Raw genomic sequence first — 16,455 nt, 5'->3', positions numbered from 1 at the left:
ATTTTCATGCAAGTTTCCAAGAATGTGGTAAGTATAGAGGGATCAACCTCTATAGGTGCGCTAGTTTCTGCTACTTTGTTCTGACTTCCTGAAGTAGATGCCTCAGCGAAGCTTTTCTTGGCTTCCATAAATGTTTCCTTCCTATGCGTCAGATCAAAACCTGCTTCCTTTTTTAGGGCCTTGCGAACCCATCCATCTTCTTCAGGTTGTTTTCCCTTATCATCCCCTATTGTTACTCCACTTCTTAGCATGATATTTACATTCAGATATTCCTTGCGGGGCTCAGCTCTCATCATTTGTAAGTTCTGCATAGGGTGTTGAGGCTGCACCTTCTTCTCCTGCATCTTATCTATTAGGACATGGAATTCTTCGATAGTGTGGTCAAACTGGCTGTAGTATTGATAGGACGTACGTGCCTGATTCTGACACTCCCACGTGTAGTGCCCTGGCGTCCCATATTTATATAAAATAACCTGACCGTGACCTCTACTAGGTCCTCCTCCTCCTCAGCCTTGCCCTCACCCCTAATATCCTCTATGCGCTCCCCCAACACCCTGATCCATATGCTAAGTTTCTGCTTGCATTCGATAAGTAGGCATTCTTTCCATCATCAATTCGTAGCTACGAAAGTGGCACTGATCGTGTCCCAACGATTTGTAGAAATCATAGAATAATTATTGTGACATTTGAATGAACTTTTGCAACAAATGAAAATTATCCGGTACGTGTTTTCCAACTACATGACAAATAGAGCACCATAGCGTGAGCCCCACACTCAGTCCTACTGGAGCTTCCTGCCTCAGGGGAATCATTCCTCCCCTTATAATATAATTTATGAAGGCATGGAAATGGTCTTTATCATGCCCTTGGCTCTTACACTTAAGGCACCAAACTTCCTCGCGCACCTCTGGCCTAACCTCTTTCTCTTTATTCAAGCTCTGTAATTCCAAGTAGAGGTTCTACAACTGCAAGTGAATATACTGGACTCCCAAAGTCGCATCTTGAATAGGTGTCTCATGCAATATCATCGCAATTTCTAGGGCTTCTTCTTGAGTTCCTATCTTCTGTTGTGAGCAATCCTCAGGTGGGGCAGAAGCGAGGCTATAAACCATTTGTGCTTCTGACCATCTGTAAGCTACATATTAGCTTCGTGGACCACACATTTCAGCCTTTGATCTAACTCCCAGGGCATCTCACCAGCCCTCATCATGATTTCCTTAAATACAATGACTGACTGCAAGTCCAACTTAGGCTTACTAAACGCCTTGTTTAAAACATCATTAGTATCTGCTAGCATTACTAAAGGATGATAAGTACAATACTTAATATACCATGTCAGCGCGTGATTCTGTAGGGCAGTAACTAAGTGCGCATTCTTTATTTTGTCATCAGTGATCTGCTGCGTGGTCCATACAACATTTGCAACAAACTAGAATTGATCTGTATCTTCGTTTCCTATACCCCTAAAAATCGGTAGCTTTACTGAGTTCGACATGTTGAACGATGGTGGTGGGGGTAGTGGTGTGGGTGAAGGTGTATGGTATGACGGTGAGGGTGGAGGCGGGGTGAATGGATGATGTATCTGTTATCACTCAAATTTTCCCAGAAGTTATAAGAAGGGGAAAGGGGTCCAAGGTAACCACTAACCAATCTTTTAGATATAGAATCTAGCCAATTTGTATCAAGAGAGGGCTCTCTCTTTAAGGTTTAGCTTTGTTTTGGAAGATATTAGGCTAGTTATTAGAGCTTTGGGTTTTTGTTTGAATTTGGTGGTGAAGTTCAATAGCAGAGGGGTAGAACTGAATAGTTTAGTCCATTGGGCTAATGGAGTCAAGGAAAATGGCTCAACTGGATTTGGTTTCTCAATAAAGGATGGCTTCACAGGGCAAGATAGCTGAACAGGGAGCAAATAGCGACTTAAAAAGATGGGATGGACTTAAAGGGTTAAAGGGAAATTAAGAATCCTTTAACAACTTTAAGAGAGTAGAATATGAATAACCATCAATAAAGAGAAATTAAGAATTCTTTACTAAATGATTAAAATGAATAAACTAGGAAACATGAGCAATTAAGAATTCATTGTTTATGCTAGTTTAGAAGAAAACATTGAGAACAAAAATTATTGAAGACAGATTGCACTTAAGCACTTTCTAAATTATTCTTTTTCATTTTAATATTCAGATATGGAACATAATGAATATAATAAACTAGAAAACATTAACACATGAGATATAAGATACTTATTTGTTTGATGTCCAACACATGAATCCTGTGAAAGGTCCTTTACATCAATCCTTCATCCAGCCAGCCATGAAAAATTTGTCCAGCAACACTTTTTATTCCAAAATAATCAATTTTACAGCAATGTCAAAGAATCCACCCAAAATACTTCAAATGAACAAGTATTTATACTAATTTTAAACTGAAATATCTTGAAAAAATATCAAGATTAGTTTCACAAATATCTCCAACTGTTTACATTAATAGAACTTAAATAAAGGACATTCAAAACTAATGAATCTATTTCACACTATTCCTATGGATTTATGGTGAAAAACAAGAGAAATTCGAATTTGATAGCAACTCTTAGTTGATGATGAGGCATCCCAGTCACTAACTGCATCCTTCCTTTGTGCATTCTGCCCCAAAAATTCTGCAAACTTAGGGTCCAATGATATGCTTGTATATCTCAATCCGGGATAGTTATGTGAAAAGTGAAAGCGGTTTTTGTAAATAAGAATGTTTTTGAAATAAACCTCTCTCCATTTCGAAAACTTCATCTCCCACTGTTCACAATATTCTCTGCAAAATGATCTCAAAAACAGGACTTTGCACAAACTGAAAAATAGGCTGTGAAGACATGCACTTATCTCCCTCTTGGTAATAACTGTGTAAAACGTGAGATAGGTTTTTGTAGCTTGGCTACCTAGGAACAAACACCTCTTCCAGTTTCTTAAAATACTTCTTGGATTAGCCACAATAGTTTCTACAAAACTATGACTTAAACAGGAAATTTCTGAAGAATGTACCATTTTTGCTCTAATTTCATCTTTTAACCTTAAACGTCTTTTGACTGTTTTTCACTTCTACTTTGGATAAAATTCATTGTAGCTGGTGAAATTGTTTTCATATTTGTTTAACCCTCAATGTCTTCATGTTCACTTTTACTGTTTACTGTTTACTTTTTAATTTTACCTCTTTGTTTTTCATCTGTCTTCATTTGTATGTTCTGTTTTGTAACTATCTTCCCTGTTGTTTATCTTCATGCTAGTTGATTTACTTGACTTGGTCTTCAATCTAATACTCTTTAACCCTGATACACTTTGACTCTTCTTCACTGTGTCTGTTTACCTTCCATCTCTATTTGAATAGACCTGATAACAATCTTGGAGTAAATAGGTCTTATGACTAGCATTAAGACTTTTTATCCAAGGTTGTGGTCTTCTGAACATTTGTAAAACAAAACAAACTATTAAGAAAGCATTGGCTTGCAGGAGAGGTTGAAAAGGTTTCCTTTGAACTTGAAAATCCTATGGAGTGAGTCCAGAATTCTTTTCGGGAGGTAAACCATGCTCGAATCGGTTAACAGGGGCTTCATGTGGCACAAATGGGTTACATAAGCTTACACAGTAGAATGGGCAAATGACAAGAAAACCCGGGTTCTTGGGGTTTGAACTTTAATAGGCAAACTTTCAAAATATGGCACGAATTGAATAGTAAATGGTTTGTCGCGTAGCAGGCAGGCAGTAAGCGGGATCTATTGCACTGCTTTTGGAGAAGGGTGGTGATGGACCTTGGACCAGGGATTCCACAGATCTCTCGATGCGTGGCGGAGGCACTGTGCGAAAACTACTTGGTAATCATGCACTAATGCACGGTCACTAAGGGTCACACAATATTGATAATAACCGTCAGATCTGGAGGACTTGATCAGATGACTGTCGGGACTCTAAAGTGTTGGGGATATAGTGAGGGTGGGCCTGATACATTTAAGAATTAATTAATTATATCGGGGTTGTTGGGGATTGGATGGGGGGTTGTTAATTAACCATGAGGATTAATTAATTCCCTATTACTGAGGCGGGTGATTAAGGGCTCTTAATCAGTTACTAATTAACTAATTAATCCCAATTAAGGATATTTTACGGTTATAATTAACCAGGGGCGGAATATATAGAATTTGGGGTTTTTTATGTATTTAAATAATACGGGGGGGTAAATGTTAAGCAGGAATTATATAATATAAGTCAAAGGTTAATATGACAATGAAATGGAAAAAGAAGCAAGTATAAAAACCTTTAATGAGTGTATTTAACTTAGGCCTTAAGTGAGAAAAGGGTTTTATAAGAAATATATGAAATTTTCCTAAGTAAAATAGGATTTTATTTTAGGAAAGGACTTGTGAAGGTGAATGAATGACTTATGAATGATTTTAAATACTTAGGCTTTACAAATTATTGGGTTGAGGGGGTCCAGTCCCTCCAAAAGTTAGAGAAATGCTCTAAGCCCCTCTAATTTAGCAAATACCTTAGTATTTAGGGGAAATTAGTGAAACTTTATGGAAGATGAGAAGGGTAGTTAATTATTTGTCCTTGCTTTGATTGAGATACTTTCAATACATTGTATGCCTTGGCCTTGTGATGAAAGTGAAAGATTAACACAATTAGAGACATTAATCATCACATATAATTCTGCAACATCATCTACCTACCCTACCTACTTTAACCTAGAATTTTCACTTATTTATTTGGGTGCACTTAGACTTGCAAACACTTATCAAATCTTCCTTTTCTTTTACATAATGATATCTATCTAAATCTACAGATTAAACTGTTGAGCTCCTTTTATTCACTCTACCTATCTACTAATCTGCCAAGATTAAACTGTTTGGTCAGATATTTTATTCTCTATTTCTACAACATGAAATTAAAAAATGAATGAGCCAAGTTTAAACAGTTTGACTATTCATAAATTGTGGCATAAGTAACAAGCTGCACACAATTGGTTATTACACAAAAGTAAAAAGCATTGGCATTTAAACTTGCACACTTTCCTAGTCTATTTTTGTTTGGGGTTCATTTTCTTTCATTTTTTGACCATCTTTTATTCTTTTTACCCTTTGATTTTTCTTTTAGGGTATACCCTCTTTACATTTTTAAATTTTTTTTATTTTTTGAAAATATGGAAAACCTTTGCTACAAGAAAATGTATGAACATATTACATAGCTCATCAAGTCAATCATGACATATGACAACTATTGGTATAGGGGTCTAACAATGGCTCCACTTGGGGATGGCTTTCGCTGATGGAAAGTCAAGAACAGTACATCAGATGGCCTCTGAATGAGTTTGACTATGCTCTGCAATCTTCTTTTTCCTGTTGCTTGATTGCATATATGACAGTGATACTTTTGAAGCTTAGGGCCTTCTCTTCGGGCTTCAAATCCAATATTACCATCCAATCAACACCAAACCTTTATTCTCCCTTCTTGAATCCCACTTGAGCACCTTGTCACGTAGGTAGGAATATTCAGCCTTGGTCTTTTTATTAAAAATCTTTTTAACCTTTTCCTGCTACACAACTTGAGATTTGACCTGAAAATAAAAGGTGTTGCAACCTTCAAACCAAATTAGTAAATCATCAAGATCTTAAGGCCTTTTGATTGGATTCAAATCTTTTAGCATTTATTTCATAATCTAATTAAATCCTACCTACTCTATATTATTGAAAATCAGGTTTAATTAAATAATACAAAAATGCCAATGAAGCCAATCAAGCAACTGCAGAAACAAATGAACTGCTTGACTGATTGTCAATAAAATCAGAAGCATAATTTGATCATGTATCCACATAATCAAAATTGTGATATATAAAGGCCACGACTGATGTATTTGGTCCTCATAGAGAAAACATGTTAAAGAATTTGAGTTGAGAAGAACCTCCATATAAGCTGCTATAGGATCAACAAAAGCATAAAGTATGATAGTTTCTTCTAGGCTTTCAATGTCTAATTGATCAGTTGTATCCTCAATACTAAACCCTGAAACTACTTCTTTAGTCTTGCTCTCAAAAGCATAATCATCCTAAATCTGAAAATCAAGAGGCAGTATAATTTCCTTTTTGTTTGGAGAAGGAAAATTTTGTAAGAATTCTTTAGGATCTCAGAAATTATATGACTGAATTTGAGAATGAAAAAGTTTAATTTCATTTTCATATTTTTCAGCAACTAAATTAAGAAAACACATATTAGTTCTATGAGAGTTTTTTCTTGTTTTGACCAATTTAAACACAACTCTTAAAAAATCTTCATCAAGCTGAAATTTTGATAACTCATCCCTGAATTCATTTAAAGCTTCATGAAATGAAAGATTTTCTACAAACCCTGTCATCCTGTATCACTAGTAATGATTTGGAATATGGATTATTTGGTTGTGGAATTGCTCTGAAACTTGAAGCTCTGAATCTTTGAACAACAATGTCTTGATTGGAAAATGATTATCAAAAGAGTCAGAAGAATGATGCTCAAATGTGCATGGAGATTTTATATTTACAATTTTCAAAAGAGATAAATTAGAAAATACTCTAAGATCTTCTCTAAAATACTATATACATTTGAAAGACTTTCTTTATGAGAAAGAACATAATGTCTCGGATAACAATCCAAGTTAAAGCCTGATTTTTTCACATAGTTCTTTTAGGTTCATTTCTCCAGTGGAGTCTTGATTGTGAAATTGATTTGGAGTCACCAGGTGTATTATTTTAACCTTTGTGTGTCTGATCACTGTCCACCATCATAGATCAGATCTAAACCTGTAAAAAAAAATTGAAGAAAAAGTTAGTTCTCCAGGAAGCCAAATTTTGAGTATTTTATGATTATTTTTCTTTTTTTATGAATTTTCAAAACAACTTCTATGATTTCTTTAAGAGGCTTTAGATATGAGATTTAAACTTTATTAAAGATTTATTTGACATGAGGAACTGGTCGAATGTTTGGAAATTAGATGTTCAATTCATAAACTTAACCAGAGATAGACTGGAGAAGCATTCATCTAATATGCACTTGCAAAGCAAGAGCAGTTAAAAGGCTACCTAGCTAACTTCAGGCTCCCTCTGTAGTTTATAAAGCAAACAATAAAAACAAACAAACAAACTATTCATCCCCTAGTGGAGTCGCCACTATGTTATCACTCAGATTTTCCCAGAAGTTGTAAAAAGGGGAAAGGGGTCCAAGGTAACCAGTAACCAATCTTTTAGATATATAATCTAGCTAATCTGTATCCAGAGAGGGCTCTCTCTTTAAGGTTTAGCTTTGTTTCGGAAGATATTAGGCTAGTTATTAGAGCTTTGGGGTTTTGTTTGAATTTGGTGGTGAAGTTCAATAGCAGAGGGGTAGAATTGAATAGTTTAGTCCATTGGGCTAATGGAGTCAAGGAAAATGGCTCAACTGGATTTGGTTGTTCAATAAAGGATGGCTTCACAAGGCAAGATAGCTGAACAGGGAGCAAATAGCGACTCAAAAAAATGGAATGGACTTAAAGGATTAAAGGGAAATTAAGAATCCTTTAACAACTTTAAGAGAGTAGAATATGAATAACCATCAATAAAGAGCAATTAAGAATTCTTTACTAAATGATTAAAATGAATAAACTAGGAAATAGGAGCAATTAAGAATTCACTGTTTATGCTAGTTTAGAAGAAAACATTGAGAACAAAAACGATTGAAGACAGATTGCACTTAAGCACTTTCTGAATTATTCTTTTTCATTTTAATATTCAGATATGGAACATAATGAATATAATAAACCAGAAAACATTAACACATGAGATATAAGATACTTATTTGTTTGATGTCCAACACATGAATCCTGTGAAAGGTCCTTTACATCAATCCTTCATCCAGCCAGCCATGAAAAATTTGTCCAACAACACTTTTTATTCCAAAATAATTAGTTTTACAGCAATGTCAAAGAATCCGCCAAAAATACTTCAAATGACGAAGTATTTATACTAATTGTAAACTGAAATATCTTGAAAAAATATCAAGATTAGTTACACAAATATCTCCAACTGTTTACATTAATAGAACTTAAATAAAGGACATTCAAAACTAATGAATCTATTTCACACTACTCCTATGGATTTATGGTGAAAAACAAGAGAAATTCGAATTTTATAGCAACTCTTAGTTGATGATGAGGCATCCCAGTCACTAACTGCATCCTTCCTTTGTGCATTCTGCCCCAGAAATTCTGCAAACTTAGGGTCCAATGATACACTTATATATCTCAATCCATGATAGATATGTAAAAAGTGAAATGATTTTTTGTATATAAGAATGTTCTTGAAATAAACCTCTCTCTGTTTCCCAAAATTCATCTCCATCGGTTCACAATATTCTCAGCAAAAATATGTCAAAAACAGGACTTTGCACAAACTCAAACATAGGCTGTCAAGACATTCACTTATCTCCATCTTGGTAATTCCTGTGTAAAAAGTGAGATAGTTTTTTGTAGCGTGGTATTTTAGGAACACAAACCTCTTCCAGTTTCTCAAAATACTTCTTGGATTAGCCACAATAGTTTCTGAAAAAATATGACTTAAACAGGAAATTTTTGAAGAATGTACCATTTTTGCTCTAATTTCATCTTTTAACCTTAAACATCTTTTGATTGTTTTTCACTTTTACTTTGGATAAACTTCATTGTAGCTGGTGAAAGTGTTTTCATCCTTGTTTAACCCTCAATGTCTTCATGTTTACTTTTACTGTTTACTGTTTACCTTTTACTTTTACCGCTCTGTTTTTCATCTGTCTTCACTTTGTCATGAATTTGTATGTTCTATTTTGTAACTGTCTTCCCTGTTGTTTATCTTCATGCTAGTTGATTTACTTGACTTGGTCTTCAATTTGATACTCTTTAACCCTGATACACTTTGACTGTTCTTTACTGTGTCCTTTTACCTTCGATCTCTATTTGAATAGACTTGATAACAATCTTGGAGTAAATAGGTCTTATGACTAGTATTAAGACTGTTTATCCAAGGCTGTGGTCTTCTAATCATATGTAAAACAAAACAAACTGTTAATAAAGCATTGGCTTGCAGGAGAGGTCGAAAAGGTTTCCTTTGAGCTTTAAAGTTCTGTGGAGTGAGTCCAGAATGCTTTTCGGGAGGTAAACCATGCTCGAATCGGTTAACAGAGGCTTCAGGTGGCGCAAATGGGTTACATAAGTTTACATAGTAGAATGGGTGAAGGACAAGAAAACCTGGGTTCTTGGGGTTTGAACTTTAATGGGAAAACTTTCAAAATATGGCAGGAACTAAACAGTAGATGTTTTGTCGTGTAGCAGGCAGGCGGTAAGCGGGATCTATCGCACCGCTTTTGGAGAAGGGTGGTAATGGACCTTGGACCAGCGATTCCATAGATCTCTCAACGTGTGGTGGAGGCACTATGTGAAAACCACTTGGTGATCGCGCACTAATGCGCGGTCGACAAGGGTCGCGTGATATTGATAATAACCGTCAGATCTGGAAGACTTGATCGAATGATTGTCGGGGCTCTGAAGTGTTGGGGATATAGTGAGGGTGGGCCTGATACATTTAAGAATTAATTAATTATATCGGGGTTGTTGGGGATTGGATGGGGGGCTGTTAATTAACCATGAGGGTTAATTAATTCCCTATTACTGAGGCGGGTGATTAAGGGCTCTTAATCAATTACTAATTAACTAATTAATCCCAATTAAGGATATTTTACGTTTATAATTAACCAGAGGCAGAATATATAGAATTTGGGGTTTTTTATGTATTTAAATAATACGGGGGGGGTAAATTTTAAGTGGGAATTATATAATATAAGTCAAAGGTTAATATGAAAATGAAATTGGAAAAGCGCCAAGTATAAAAACCTTTAAATAGTGTATTTAACTTAGGCTTTAAGTGAGAAAAGGGTTTTATAAGAAATATATGAAATTTTCCTAAGTAAAATAGGATTTTATTTTAGGAAAGGACTTGTGAAGGTGAATGAATGACTTATGAATGATTTTAAATACTTAGGCTTTACAAATTATTGGGCTGAGGTTCCGGTCCCTCCAGAAGTCAGAGAAATGCTCTGAGCCCCTCTAATTTAGCAAATACCTTAGTATTTAGGGGAAATTAGTGAAAATTTAGGGAAGATGACAAGGGGAGTTAATTATTTGTCCTTGCTTTTCTTAAGATGCTTTCAATACACTATATGCCTTGGCCTTGTGATGAAAGTGAAATATTAACGCATTTAGAGACATTAATCATCACATATAATTCTCCAACATCATCTACCTACCCTACCTACTTTAACCTAGCATTTTCACTTCTTTATTTGGGTGCACTTAGACTTGCAAACCCTTATCAAATCTTCCTTTTCTTTTACATTATGATATCTATCTAAATCTACACTTATTACATCCAAGGGCTCAGATTAAACTATTGAGCTCCTTTTATTCACTCTACCTATGTACTAATCTGCCAAGATTAAATTGTTTGGTCAGATATTTTATTCTCTATTTCTACAACATGAAATTGAAAAATGAATGAGCCAAGTTTAAATAGTTTGACTATTCATAAATTTTGGCATAAGTAACAAGCTGCACACAATTGTTTATTACACAAAAGTAAAAAGCAGTGGCATTTAAACTTGCACACTTTCCTGGTCTATTTTTGTTTGGGGTTCATTTTCTTTCATTTTTTGACCATCTTTTATTCTTTTTACCCTGTGATTTTTCTTTTAGGGTATACCCTCTTTACATTTTTTAAATTTTTTGATTTTTTGAAAATATGGAAAACCTTTGCAATAATAAAAGGTATGAACATATTACATAGCTCATCAAGTCAATCATGACATATGACACCTATTGGTATAGGGGCCTAATAGTATCTGCAGAAAACCTTGTCTTATTAGATGGACCACACTCTGTGGTGAGGCTTGTGCCATTCCCTCGTTGTCACTCGAGGGAGGTCCAATCAACGAGCTATATTTAGGGCTTGCTTTCTCTCGATTTTTGAAGATGCGTCCACTTTGATTAGATCCAAACATCAAGGCAACTACATAACCCATTTTTCACACAAGAGCATCTTAAGCCAAGTGTTCAAAGATCTCAAATAATTACCTCGCAGTCCCTTGAAGAAGCGTTTCTCTGCTTCGATGTTGTTGACTGACGTATCAGCCGCGAACTATGTAATAAATCCTCCTATAATTTGATCAAGCCAGTGGTCAACAATGCACATGATCTTGTCTTTAGAGGCTTCCAACCTTCGCACTAGCTCTAGAGTCCACACTATTGGACCGTCAAGCCCCCACCTTCCTTGGTCGTTTGCCAATTTAGCTATCCACTCGTATAGTTCGATCAGGAAGGTGCAGAATAAAATTTCGTGTATTTATTTGTACAAATATTTGTCCAACCACTGCTCCTTTGGCAAGCACAGATTCTCATTTTCTTGCACCGTGAATTCGTGAATCTTCTTATCCAATCACTTCTCAATTTCCTTCTTGTCCGGATTCCATTGATGCGACATCACACATTTCCTTATGAAGATTTTGGTCCCAACAACGGAACCATTTGTTGGCTTAGTGGGTCCTAACCCAGGTTTAGAGTTAATTGTGCCAAACAAAACCCTACACTATTTTCCCTTTCGGCATCAACCCGCGTAGCGTGGACTGAAGTCTCACTTGAACCAAGTTTTCGCATCCAAAGATCAGTGTGATGTCCTTTTATGACCTAGATCTGCCTTCGTGCAGATCTATAAGCCCTTAGTACTTGATGTTGTGACTTCTTTCAAATGGCCCCTAGGCCTCTGCTAAGGTCTACGATTGGTTTTTACAGACCCTTAGTAGACAATTTATCTTCTTAAGTGCACCATAAACTAACCTTAGGTCTATGTTCATGCAGATCTTCTTAAGTGCTAATAAGCATAGCAGAATGTATTCTAATATTCACGTAAATACTTAACATGTATTGCGTTTAGTTAATAATGTCAGGCCAGGCAGTAACTCCACAAAACAAGAACTGATTCATATTATTCCATCAGGTATGTTATTGTTATATACAAAAGGGTGTGACTGTTCAGTTGATCTCCTGATGACCGTTCACATTCCTAATTTAATTATTTACATGAATTCACCCAATCGTGAGGATTAGGTGTCAACATTCCCCCCCTTAATCTGAAGGGATGTTGGTGAGTCCAAGCATCATTCTGAATCTTTCAAGCTTTTCTCTTCCAAGCGCTTTGGTGAAGATGTTTGCAATTTGCTCATTTGTGGAACAATAATGGAGATGGATTGTTTTGGCCTCAACATGATGTTGGATCAGATGATATTTAGTATTGATGTTCTTTGTTCGATCATGGAACTTTTGTTTCTTGGCCAACTTTATTGCAGAGGTGTTGTCAATCATGAGTGGAGTTGATTGTACTTGTTTTACCTACAAATATTCAAGAATTTTCCTGAGCCACACAATTTCTTTTGTTGCTTCAACTACTGCCACGTATTCTGCTTCTGTTGTGGAATCTACTGGAACTGATTGTTTGCATGATCTCTAGGAGACAGCTCCTGATCCAAGACTCATAGTATATCCTGAAGTAGATACCCCAGTTTCTTTGTCTCCATTGAAGTTTGAATCAGAGTATCTGATCAAGTTGAAGTCATCCACCTATGTGTACTTGATTCCAAAGTCTTGAGTTCCCTTCAAGTGCTTTAGAACTCTTTTTGCAGCAGACCAATGTCCCTCACAAGGCTTTTGCATAAACCTGGAGAGGATTCCAACAGCAAATGAAATGTCTGGTTTGGTAGTAGTTAGGTAGTTGAGACTTCCTACAAGCTGTTTATACTTTGTTGCATCCTCAAATTCCTTTCCTTCAATAGATGTGAGCTTTAAGTTTTGTTCCATTGAAGTAGTAAGAGGATTTTACTCTGTCATGCCAAACCTGTTCAACAAATCTCCAATGTATTTCTTTTGAGAAAGAAATATGGACTTTGGATGTTGGGTTACTTCAATGCCAAGATAGTAATGAACATAGCCCAAATCAGTCATTTCAAAACTTTTCCCCAATTCCTTCTTTATGGATGCAATGTAGCTTTCATTGTTCCCTATCATTAAAAGATCATCTACATATACCACAAGACATACAACTATTTTGCCAACTTTCTTGACAAATAAAGTTGCATCATTAAGATCAAAATGATTGAAGTTGAGTTTCAGAAGATGCTCAATTATTTTTTCATACCATGCTCGTGGTGCTTGTTTGAGGCCATACAAGGACTTCACAAGTTTGCATACTTTATGTTCATGTCCTTTCGTAGCAAATCCTTCAGGTTGGGACATAAAAGCATTCTCTTTTAGATCTCCATTCAAGAAGGCAGTTTTTACATCCATTTGATGGACTTTCCAACCGTTCTGAGCTGCTAGTGCAAAGAGTGTCTGAATGGTGGCCCATTTTGCTGTGGGGTCAAAATTTTCCTCATAATCGACACCTTCCTTCTGTGCAAAACCTTTTGCCACAAGCCTATCTTTGTGCTTTTCAAGTGAGCCATCAGCTTTGTACTTGTTCTTGTAGACCCACTTGCAACCAATTGGTTTGGTTCCAAATGGAGGATCAACCAGCTTCCAATTGCCGTTCTTTATGAGGGCATCATACTCCTTTTGCATCGCTTCTTTCCATTCATCATGAGAAGCAACTTCTTTGAAGGAAGTTGGTTCAAAATCTGTAGACAAGTTCAATTCACAATCATAAGAAACATCCATATCAATAGGTGAATTAGAGTCATCTACATCACCTCCATTTTGTTGGTTTGAATTTCTGGTTCCTATTTTTCCAATATCATCAGGATGAACACTTTCAAGTGTCTTCGTTAGCCACTTTGGGGGACCTTTCTGAGATGGTCCAGGCTGCTCTGCTGATTGAGTTGGGACTGAATCAAGATTGAGTCTCCCAATTCTATCAATTACATCACTTAAAGCATCATCCGTTGTTGGAGTTTCATGCAGGGGAGAGTGTTCTTCAGAAGAAGATTCCACATGTTGATCTAGTATAGGAATCCCCCCTTCAAGATGTGGAATCTGATTATCAAATTCTTGAAATGATTTTGTTTTTGTGAATCTATCCAAGCGATCAAGTTGTTGCTCAACAACATTGTCAGTTTTGGATGATTCAAGAAAAATTACATCTCTAGATACAACAAACTTCTTATTTACTTCATCATAGAGGCGGTATGCTTTGGAGGTGTTTGAGTACCCCAGGAAGATACATTTATGACTTCTAGCACCAAGTTTGTTTCTATGTATCTTTGGTATCAAAGCATAACAGGTGGAACCAAATACCCTGAGATGTTTTACCGAAGGAACATGTCCATACCACAATTCATAAGGAGTCTTGTTTCTTATAGCATTAGATGGACATCTATTCTTTATATATGCATCACATAGAACATCATCAGCCCAAAACATTATCTTTACATTTTTGAAGAAAATCATGGATCATACCATATTCAAGATTGTTCTATTCATTCTTTCAGCTACACCATTCTGTTGGGGATTATAAGGCACAGTTGTTTGATGTTTGATCCCATGTTGGCGAAGATAGTTTTCAAATTCATTTGATGTGTATTCTTTTCCATTATCAGTGTGAATAGACCCAATATGAGATTGTGCATCATTTTCAATCCATTTTTGAAAATTCTTGAATGTTTGAAAAGCATCAGATTTGTTCTTCAATAAATAAACCCAACACATTCTGGTGTAGTCATCAATAAATGTCATGATATATTTATTTCCATTTGCAGAAGGAACAGGCATTGGACCACATAAATCTGAATGAATGAGTTCAAGATTCCTATGTGCTCTTGAATGTGAATCATGAAAAGGTTGTTTTTTATGCTTTCCTAGAATGTAAGCATCACATTGCTTAAGTTTCCTAGGAATTGTAGGCAAACCAGCAACACCATTTTTCTTCAATAAGCGGAGACTATCATAGTTTAGATGTCCAAATCTAGCATGCCATAATAAACTTGATGGAAGTGTACCTTCTTCATGATGAGAAATATATGATAAATTTTGTGCATGAGCAGAGGTTCCTTGCAGTTTGAGAAGCCTTTCTTCTTCTATTCCCCTCATGACAAGTGAGTGGTAGATGCTTTTCTTACCTCAAGCGTGCCATCAAACATATGAATGGAGTGACCTTTCTGGTGGATGTGGACCAAGGATAGCAAGTTTCTCTTGAGTTGTGGGAGATATAAAACATGATCGAGAAGGAAGTCTGGAAGACCAGGCAGTTTAAGCCTGATTGTGCCAAGCTCTGATGGCTTGATTTTTGATTGATCTGCAAAGTATACTGGTCCATCAACATTGTCAGTGAAATCTTCAAAAAAATATTTTCTATGAGTCATGTGGCAGGTTGCTCCTGAATCAAGCAACCAATCATTTTCCCATGAAGCAAGTGAAGCATTAAACAAATCTTCATTTACTCCAATGTTACATTGTGCCTCAACATAGTGAGTGGATTCAGGTGCTTTACCTTTGTCTGTATCATCAGCTTTACCTTTCTGTTGGTTTCTTTTCTGCTCAATTTTGTCCCATGCTAGCTTGCATGTAGAGGCATCATGCGATCCATTTCTTTTGCAGTGAATGCAGTGCAGATCTGCCTTTTCTCCTTGAGAATGTCTGCCCCCCCTGCCTCTGAAATATCTTCCTCTTCCTCTTCGTCCACCTCTTCCTCTTGTAGAATCTTGAGCAGGATGCTTTTCTTTATGAGCAAGGCACACAGTCTCTTCAGAAGATTCAGGGGCTGTCTTCTTTCCAAAAGCTTTCTCTCTTTCAGCAAAATTTTTCACAAGAGAGTCAAAGATTATATCTTTGAGATTTCCATTTGCTTGCAATGACTCAAGATAATTGGAATAAGTTGGATAAAGTACCTTGAGAAAATAAATAAGAGGAATATCCAGCTCAACCTTAGTGGAATTGATATCATGCATTATAGACTTTACTTCAGATGCAAGAGAAAGAGGATCATTATTTTGTAGTTCAAGAGTGAAGAGTTTAATCATAAGTTGAACAACTTCAAGTGCAGAATGTGAGTCATAGAGTTCTTTCAGCTTTTGTAAAGCTTCAAAGGCAGTTGAATATGACAAAATATGGTGAATCACCTCTTCATTTACAGATGCTGCGATTAATACATAAGCTTTGTTGTTCTTGTTTTCCCAGATGACGAGCTCTTTGTCTGAGGTAGGCTGTACTAGGTCATTCTCTCCTTCTCCGACACACACTCCTTTCCACAACTCATTGAAGATGAGGGTGTGTTTTATCATCTGGGACCATTCAGGATAGTTCTCCTTGCCAGTGAGAACTATTCCTACCATGGATATGATTGAATGCATTGTAAAATCCAAGAGCTGTAAAAATACTTTTGCTGGCAAGAATGTGCTTTTGTGG

Source organism: Pinus tabuliformis, chromosome 5_2 (genome assembly GCF_031772625.1).
Source record: "Pinus tabuliformis cultivar Carrire ecotype Pingquan chromosome 5_2, CPIR1, whole genome shotgun sequence".
NCBI lineage: Eukaryota > Viridiplantae > Streptophyta > Pinopsida > Pinales > Pinaceae > Pinus > Pinus tabuliformis.
This window is presented reverse-complemented; position numbering follows the sequence as displayed.